The sequence below is a fragment of the Schistocerca piceifrons genome, unplaced genomic scaffold (genome assembly GCF_021461385.2).
Source record: "Schistocerca piceifrons isolate TAMUIC-IGC-003096 unplaced genomic scaffold, iqSchPice1.1 HiC_scaffold_994, whole genome shotgun sequence".
NCBI classification, from domain to species: Eukaryota; Metazoa; Arthropoda; class Insecta; order Orthoptera; family Acrididae; genus Schistocerca; species Schistocerca piceifrons.
In genome coordinates, this window is record NW_025729271.1 from 25,001 (window position 1) to 32,500 (window position 7,500).

At 55.0% G+C, this 7,500-nt stretch overlaps 2 non-coding genes and 1 pseudogene across 2 annotated transcripts; all 3 read right to left on the minus strand.

Annotated features, from left to right (window-relative positions):
- LOC124774862 overlaps positions 1 to 723 on the minus strand; it is a 4,213-nt pseudogene extending 3,490 nt beyond the window's left edge.
- A 188-nt stretch (positions 724 to 911) lies between these two features.
- Positions 912 to 1,066, minus strand: LOC124774865. Its single transcript, XR_007015562.1, has one exon. It is a non-coding gene; the product is annotated as a 5.8S ribosomal RNA (ribosomal RNA).
- Positions 1,067 to 1,417: 351 nt separating this feature from the next.
- On the minus strand, positions 1,418 to 3,324 carry LOC124774859. The gene has a single exon (XR_007015560.1). It is a non-coding gene; the product is annotated as a small subunit ribosomal RNA (ribosomal RNA).
- Between the last annotated feature and the right edge of the window lie 4,176 nt (positions 3,325 to 7,500).

A 7,500-nucleotide genomic window follows, 5' to 3' on the forward strand; every position in this document is an offset into this window, starting at 1 on the left:
CCAGGACACCGGGGCTCTGCCCAACAGACGCGAACCGAGGCCCGCGGAAGGACAGGCTGCGCACCCGGGCCGTAGGCCGGCACCCAGCGGGTCGCGACGTCCTACTAGGGGAGAAGTGCGGCCCACCGCACACCGGAACGGCCCCACCCCGCGGCGAGTGGAAAGGCAACCGGACACGACCCCGCCGCGGATTGCTCCGCGCGGGCGGCCGGCCCCATCTGCCGAGGGCGGAGGCCAGTGGCCGGATGGGCGTGAATCTCACCCGTTCGACCTTTCGGACTTCTCACGTTTACCCCAGAACGGTTTCACGTACTTTTGAACTCTCTCTTCAAAGTTCTTTTCAACTTTCCCTCACGGTACTTGTTCGCTATCGGTCTCGTGGTCATATTTAGTCTCAGATGGAGTTTACCACCCACTTGGAGCTGCACTCTCAAGCAACCCGACTCGAAGGAGAGGTCCCGCCGACGCTCGCACCGGCCGCTACGGGCCTGGCACCCTCTACGGGCCGTGGCCTCATTCAAGTTGGACTTGGGCTCGGCGCGAGGCGTCGGGGTAGTGGACCCTCCCAAACACCACATGCCACGACAGGCGGCAGCCTGCGGGGTTCGGTGCTGGACTCTTCCCTGTTCGCTCGCCGCTACTGGGGGAATCCTTGTTAGTTTCTTTTCCTCCGCTTAGTAATATGCTTAAATTCAGCGGGTAGTCTCGCCTGCTCTGAGGTCGTTGTACGAGGTGTCGCACGCCACACCGCCAGCCGGCTGTGCACGCTACCGAGAAAGTACCGGTATGCGAACCGCCAGGCGACGGGCGCGCATCGCACGTTTGAGGAGACGCGGCCGGCCCCACAGGCGGCCGCGACACTCCCAGGTCTGCGAAGCGGGGCAAACGCCGCGCGCTTCAGTATACGTAGCCGACCCTCAGCCAGACGTGGCCCGGGAACGGAATCCATGGACCGCAATGTGCGTTCGAAACGTCGATGTTCATGTGTCCTGCAGTTCACATGTCGACGCGCAATTTGCTGCGTTCTTCATCGACCCACGAGCCGAGTGATCCACCGTCCTGGGTGATCTTTTCTCAGTTTCCGCCGTCTCTTTCGAGACGGTCGCATAGGCGGGAGTGAGGCGTGTGGCGGCCCCTGTTCCAGCGTTCTGTGTCCAACGGCCTCACGGCCGACGGGCGTCGTACGGCTCCACACCGGAGCGGACAGGCACTCGGGCGAAAGTCATTCAAAACCGGCGCCAGGCGCCAGGTGCCGCAGGCCAGCCGCTCCAGCGCTTCAGCGCTCGTACCACACAACATTGCCGCTAGTTTTGAGAGGCACGCGTGGTTCCGCACGCGGCGCACGGCTACGGCGAGCCGTACAGGTAGCGTGTTGCGCGACACGACACGCACATCGAAAGACATGCAGTCTAGTCGGTAATGATCCTTCCGCAGGTTCACCTACGGAAACCTTGTTACGACTTTTTACTTCCTCTAAATGATCAAGTTTGGTCATCTTTCCGGTAGCATCGGCAACGACAGAGTCAATGCCGCGTACCAGTCCGAAGACCTCACTAAATCATTCAATCGGTAGTAGCGACGGGCGGTGTGTACAAAGGGCAGGGACGTAATCAACGCGAGCTTATGACTCGCGCTTACTGGGAATTCCTCGTTCATGGGGAACAATTGCAAGCCCCAATCCCTAGCACGAAGGAGGTTCAGCGGGTTACCCCGACCTTTCGGCCTAGGAAGACACGCTGATTCCTTCAGTGTAGCGCGCGTGCGGCCCAGAACATCTAAGGGCATCACAGACCTGTTATTGCTCAATCTCGTGCGGCTAGAAGCCGCCTGTCCCTCTAAGAAGAAAAGTAATCGCTGACAGCACGAAGGATGTCACGCGACTAGTTAGCAGGCTAGAGTCTCGTTCGTTATCGGAATTAACCAGACAAATCGCTCCACCAACTAAGAACGGCCATGCACCACCACCCACCGAATCAAGAAAGAGCTATCAATCTGTCAATCCTTCCGGTGTCCGGGCCTGGTGAGGGTTTCCCGTGTTGAGTCAAATTAAGCCGCAGGCTCCACTCCTGGTGGTGCCCTTCCGTCAATTCCTTTAAGTTTCAGCTTTGCAACCATACTTCCCCCGGACCCAAAAGCTTTGGTTTCCGGAGGCTGCCCGCCGAGTCATCGGAGGAACTGCGGCGGATCGCTGGCTGGCATCGTTTATGGTTAGAACTAGGGCGGTATCTGATCGCCTTCGAACCTCTAACTTTCGTTCTTGATTAATGAAAACATACTTGGCAAATGCTTTCGCTTCTGTTCGTCTTGCGACGATCCAAGAATTTCACCTCTAACGTCGCAATACGAATGCCCCCGCCTGTCCCTATTAATCATTACCTCGGGTTCCGAAAACCAACAAAATAGAACCGAGGTCCTATTCCATTATTCCATGCACACAGTATTCAGGCGGGCTTGCCTGCTTTAAGCACTCTAATTTGTTCAAAGTAAACGTGCCGGCCCACCGAGACACTCAATAAAGAGCACCCTGGTAGGATTTCAACGGGGTCCGCCTCGGGACGCACGAGCACGCACGAGGCGGTCGCACGCCTTCGGCTCGCCCCACCGGCAGGACGTCCCACGATACATGCCAGTTAAACACCGACGGGCGGTGAACCAACAGCGTGGGACACAAATCCAACTACGAGCTTTTAACCGCAACAACTTTAATATACGCTATTGGAGCTGGAATTACCGCGGCTGCTGGCACCAGACTTGCCCTCCAATAGATACTCGTTAAAGGATTTAAAGTGTACTCATTCCGATTACGGGGCCTCGGATGAGTCCCGTATCGTTATTTTTCGTCACTACCTCCCCGTGCCGGGAGTGGGTAATTTGCGCGCCTGCTGCCTTCCTTGGATGTGGTAGCCGTTTCTCAGGCTCCCTCTCCGGAATCGAACCCTGATTCCCCGTTACCCGTTACAACCATGGTAGGCGCAGAACCTACCATCGACAGTTGATAAGGCAGACATTTGAAAGATGCGTCGCCGGTACGAGGACCGTGCGATCAGCCCAAAGTTATTCAGAGTCACCAAGGCAAACGGACCGGACGAGCCGACCGATTGGTTTTGATCTAATAAAAGCGTCCCTTCCATCTCTGGTCGGGACTCTGTTTGCATGTATTAGCTCTAGAATTACCACAGTTATCCAAGTAACGTGGGTACGATCTAAGGAACCATAACTGATTAATGAGCCATTCGCGGTTTCACCTTAATGCGGCTTGTACTGAGACATGCATGGCTTAATCTTTGAGACAAGCATATGACTACTGGCAGGATCAACCAGGGAGCTGCGTCAACTAGAGCTGAGCAGCCGGCCGCCCGGGAGTGTGTCCCGGGGGCCCGCGCGAACACGCAAGCGTCCGCTCAATCATTCTGCAAACAGGAGGAGGCTGAGCTCCCCTGCACAATACACCTCGAAACCCTCTCAGGTCCCGGCGGCGCGCAGCGCCGTCCCAAGTACTTGGTCGGGTTCGAGAGAGGCGCAATCGCCCGGAGTTAGGCGAGTAGACGCTTTCGGTGCGACCACCCGTGCTCCCAACTGAGCTTGCCGCTGCCGACAGAGGCCCGGGAGCGTGCTGTCGTGGCATTGCCGGCGGGAGACAACACGCGCCACCTACGGTGACCGCAGCTCCAACGCCAGCGCCACAGAAGGACAAAAGCCCCACTTGGGTGCCGAAGCGAACTCTCCCAGCACAGCGCACGCGCCAACACATCCGCACAGCTGCGATACAAACCACCAGCGAGAACCGCTGGGGCGACCGAGCAGCAGACGGCGTCGCGGCGCCGAGCGCCGGGCGGCGGCGCATCCTCAACGCACACAGTCCTCAATCGGACCAGCACACTGAAGATGTCCACCGCGCTTCGCACCGGGCCCGCGAGGACCTACTTTGGCCGCACGGCGCCGGCGCGCAGGGTGCGCCGGCGCGCAGCTGCGACGCCTGCCGCGTCCGTCGGCCGGCGCGCCTGCCACTGGCCGCCCCCACCAGCCGGCTGTAGCGCGTGCGCCCACGCACCGCGCGGCCAGCACGCCGGGAGGCGCCCCCTCACCGGCCGGGGACGGTCCCACCCAGCCACCGCCGCGTATCGCTTCACACCCAGATGCCGTTCAGTTTCGTCGGCATGGTGGGTATCGCTGGAACAACCGGTTCGTACCTCAACCTATCGTCGCCATCACCGATTCACCCCTAGCGAGAACAACCGCACCACAACAGGTTACCATTTGTTCATTTGCGTAACTTCACCAGAAAACGCAGGCGTCCATCGCCATTTGCAACTTCAACGATTATTGCATGCCTGTGTCAGGTGTCACGCCACACTACGTCTGCCCACATACACGCAACAAAATGTGCACGCCTAGACAATACGTGGAAGGTGGCCCCCGTACGTATGCGATGTCCATTGCTCGAACGACTGTCAACCGGCCTCTGTAGCATGTCGCAGATATGGAACGCGGTGCACCATGCCATCACGGTGTGTGAGGAGAGACGACTAGGTCCGAATACATCAACAGACAGCTCATGCTGATCGCCATCCACGGCGTCCGTTCCTCCCACACGTCTCTATGGCGTACCACACTGCAATCCAGCTCTCATAGGGAGACGACACGTAGCTGCGTGCACAATATTTGCACTGTATGGTCCGCCGTTTTTGGGCGCAGTCGTTGTACGGTCACACATGTGCCACGATGTATCATTCGGTACATAAGGACGAATGTGCAGTACAGATTGTGGTTTACGCGTACGACATTAGCGGACGGTTGACACAGGCCGCACCACAACGTAGCCTGAGTACGTCGCATGCGAAGGGCATTGAACATGCAAACTTCTCACCAACCAGCTTGCGAAGGCAGGGGGGCAAGGTGGGGACGTGGGGAGGGGCGGCATGTACGTCCTGCTGCCATCCACATTACAGTGTACAGCAGGAGCATGTGGAAAGTCAAAGTCAGCAAGACTTGCAAGGTGTTTAACATGAAGCGATACACAGGGGAGCGGGCAGTGCGAGTAGCGAGTAGCGAACTATATTGCGAGGGTTGCGGGTGGGCAACACTACACTAATTGAACGAGTCGTATAACAATTACAGAGCAGGTTTAGGCGACAACATGGGTTACGTTAGGGGACAACGTGGGTTACGTTAGGGGACAACGTGGGTTACTTTAGGGGACAACGTGGGTTAGGTTAAGGCACAACGTGGGTTAGGTTAAGGCACAACGTGGGGTTAGGTTAAGGCACAACGTGGGTTAGGTTAAGGCACAACGTGGGTTAGGTTAAGGCACAACGTGGGTTAGGTTAAGGCACAACGTGGGTTAGGTTAAGGCACAACATGGGTTAGGTTAAGGCACAACATGGGTTAGGTTAAGGCACAACATGGGTTAGGTTAAGCACAACGTGGGTTAGGTTAAGGCACAACGTGGGTTAGGTTAAGGCACAACGTGGGTTAGGTTAAGGCACAACATGGGTTAGGTTAAGGCACAACATGGGTTAGGTTAAGGCACAACATGGGTTAGGTTAAGGCACAACATGGGTTAGGTTAAGGCACAACATGGGTTAGGTTAAGGCACAACATGGGTTAGGTTAAGGCACAACATGGGGTTAGGTTAAGGCACAACGTGGGTTAGGTTAAGGCACAACGTGGGTTAGGTTAAGGCACAACGTGGGTTAGGTTAAGGCACAACATGGGTTAGGTTAAGGCACAACATGGGTTAGGTTAAGGCACAACATGGGTTAGGTTAAGGCACAACATGGGTTAGGTTAAGGCACAACATGGGTTAGGTTAAGGCACAACATGGGTTAGGTTAAGGTACAACATGGGTTAGGTTAAGGTACAACATGGGTTAGGTTAAGGTACAACATGGGTTAGGTTAAGGTACAACATGGGTTAGGTTAAGGTACAACATGGGTTAGGTTAAGGTACAACATGGGTTAGGTTAAGGTACAACATGGGTTAGGTTAAGGTACAACATGGGTTAGGTTAAGGTACAACATGGGTTAGGTTAAGGTACAACATGGGTTAGGTTAAGGTACAACATAGGTTAGGTTAAGGTACAACATAGGTTAGGTTAAGGTACAACATAGGTTAGGTTAAGGTACAACATAGGTTAGGTTAAGGTACAACATAGGTTAGGTTAAGGTACAACATAGGTTAGGTTAAGGTACAACATAGGTTAGGTTAAGGTACAACATAGGTTAGGTTAAGGTACAACATAGGTTAGGTTAAGGTACAACATAGGTTAGGTTAAGGTACAACATAGGTTAGGTTAAGGTACAACATAGGTTAGGTTAAGGTACAACATAGGTTAGGTTAAGGTACAACATAGGTTAGGTTAGGTTAGGTTAGGTTACACGTTGTTGTAAGGAAAGGTGTAGGGGGGGGGGGGGGGGGCGGGGGCGGCAGGTTCGTTGATAGTGATTATAGTAAGTGAATGCTTGTGACATGATCAGATTTGTCACGTCAGGATGCACCTTTGGCTTATTAGAGGCGGCGCTCCAATTCTATGCTTGTGTGAGACCTGTGTCTTTGACTCATGTCATTGTTTGTGCGCTGTGACAGGAGGTACTATTGTGATGTTGGGTGCACCGTTGTATAGGACATGTGTGGGTGTTGGTGCCTGGTCTGCGCAATGGTGGATGTCGAAAGGCTGGGATATTGTATTTTCCGCATGGACCTCCTGGTCTGGTTGTGATAGTGTGGATTGTGTAATGTGGCGGAGAAGATGCACTGGATGTTGTTCCATGCTGGTGCTTACATATTGTATGTGCGCCTGTTAGAAGCAGAGAGTGGTGCGTGATCAGAGTGTCTGGCTGACGTGTGGTTTCCCATTGTGGGCAGACTCTTTCAGCATGTATACGGACAGTTGTGTATATTTGCTGTAGTTTGATGGCTCTGCATTGATTACTAATCAGCGCCGTGTGTACGGGTAATCTGGTTCCAGTCCAAAATGTTCCATCTGTGTACATTAGTGACAAAGACTCCCCCCATGCAGTGGGGCTCGGTCTGTTATAGCTCTTCCGCGTAATATATTTGCCCCACGTTTTTGCGACTGCGAGTGCGAGTGCAACGCGCATGGGGACCCGACATGCTGATGGCTCGGTATCGGACGCCGTACAGTGAGCAACGCGATCGCGTCTCTCGCTCGTAAGTGGTACAGGTCGCGGCTCATGTATAGGGACAGCGGGAATGTCGCATATTGGAAATAACTCTTCATGAAACGCAAGTTATAGGGGTGGATTGCACTTTACGAGTGCGGGAAACTTCCGCCGTTCATCCGCTGGAGGTGCGCGTGTGGCGGTTGGGGTGGTGCACGAACGGGTGCGGGTGGAGTCATTGCCGGTCCACGGCTTCGTGCGGCAGAGCCACTGGAGATTGGGTGGTGCTATGGTCGACAGAGGCTGCAGGCTTTGTGGGTGGCGTCGAAAGGCGGGCACTGTGGCGCCATCGCTGTCTTAATCGGCTTGGCGTCGCATA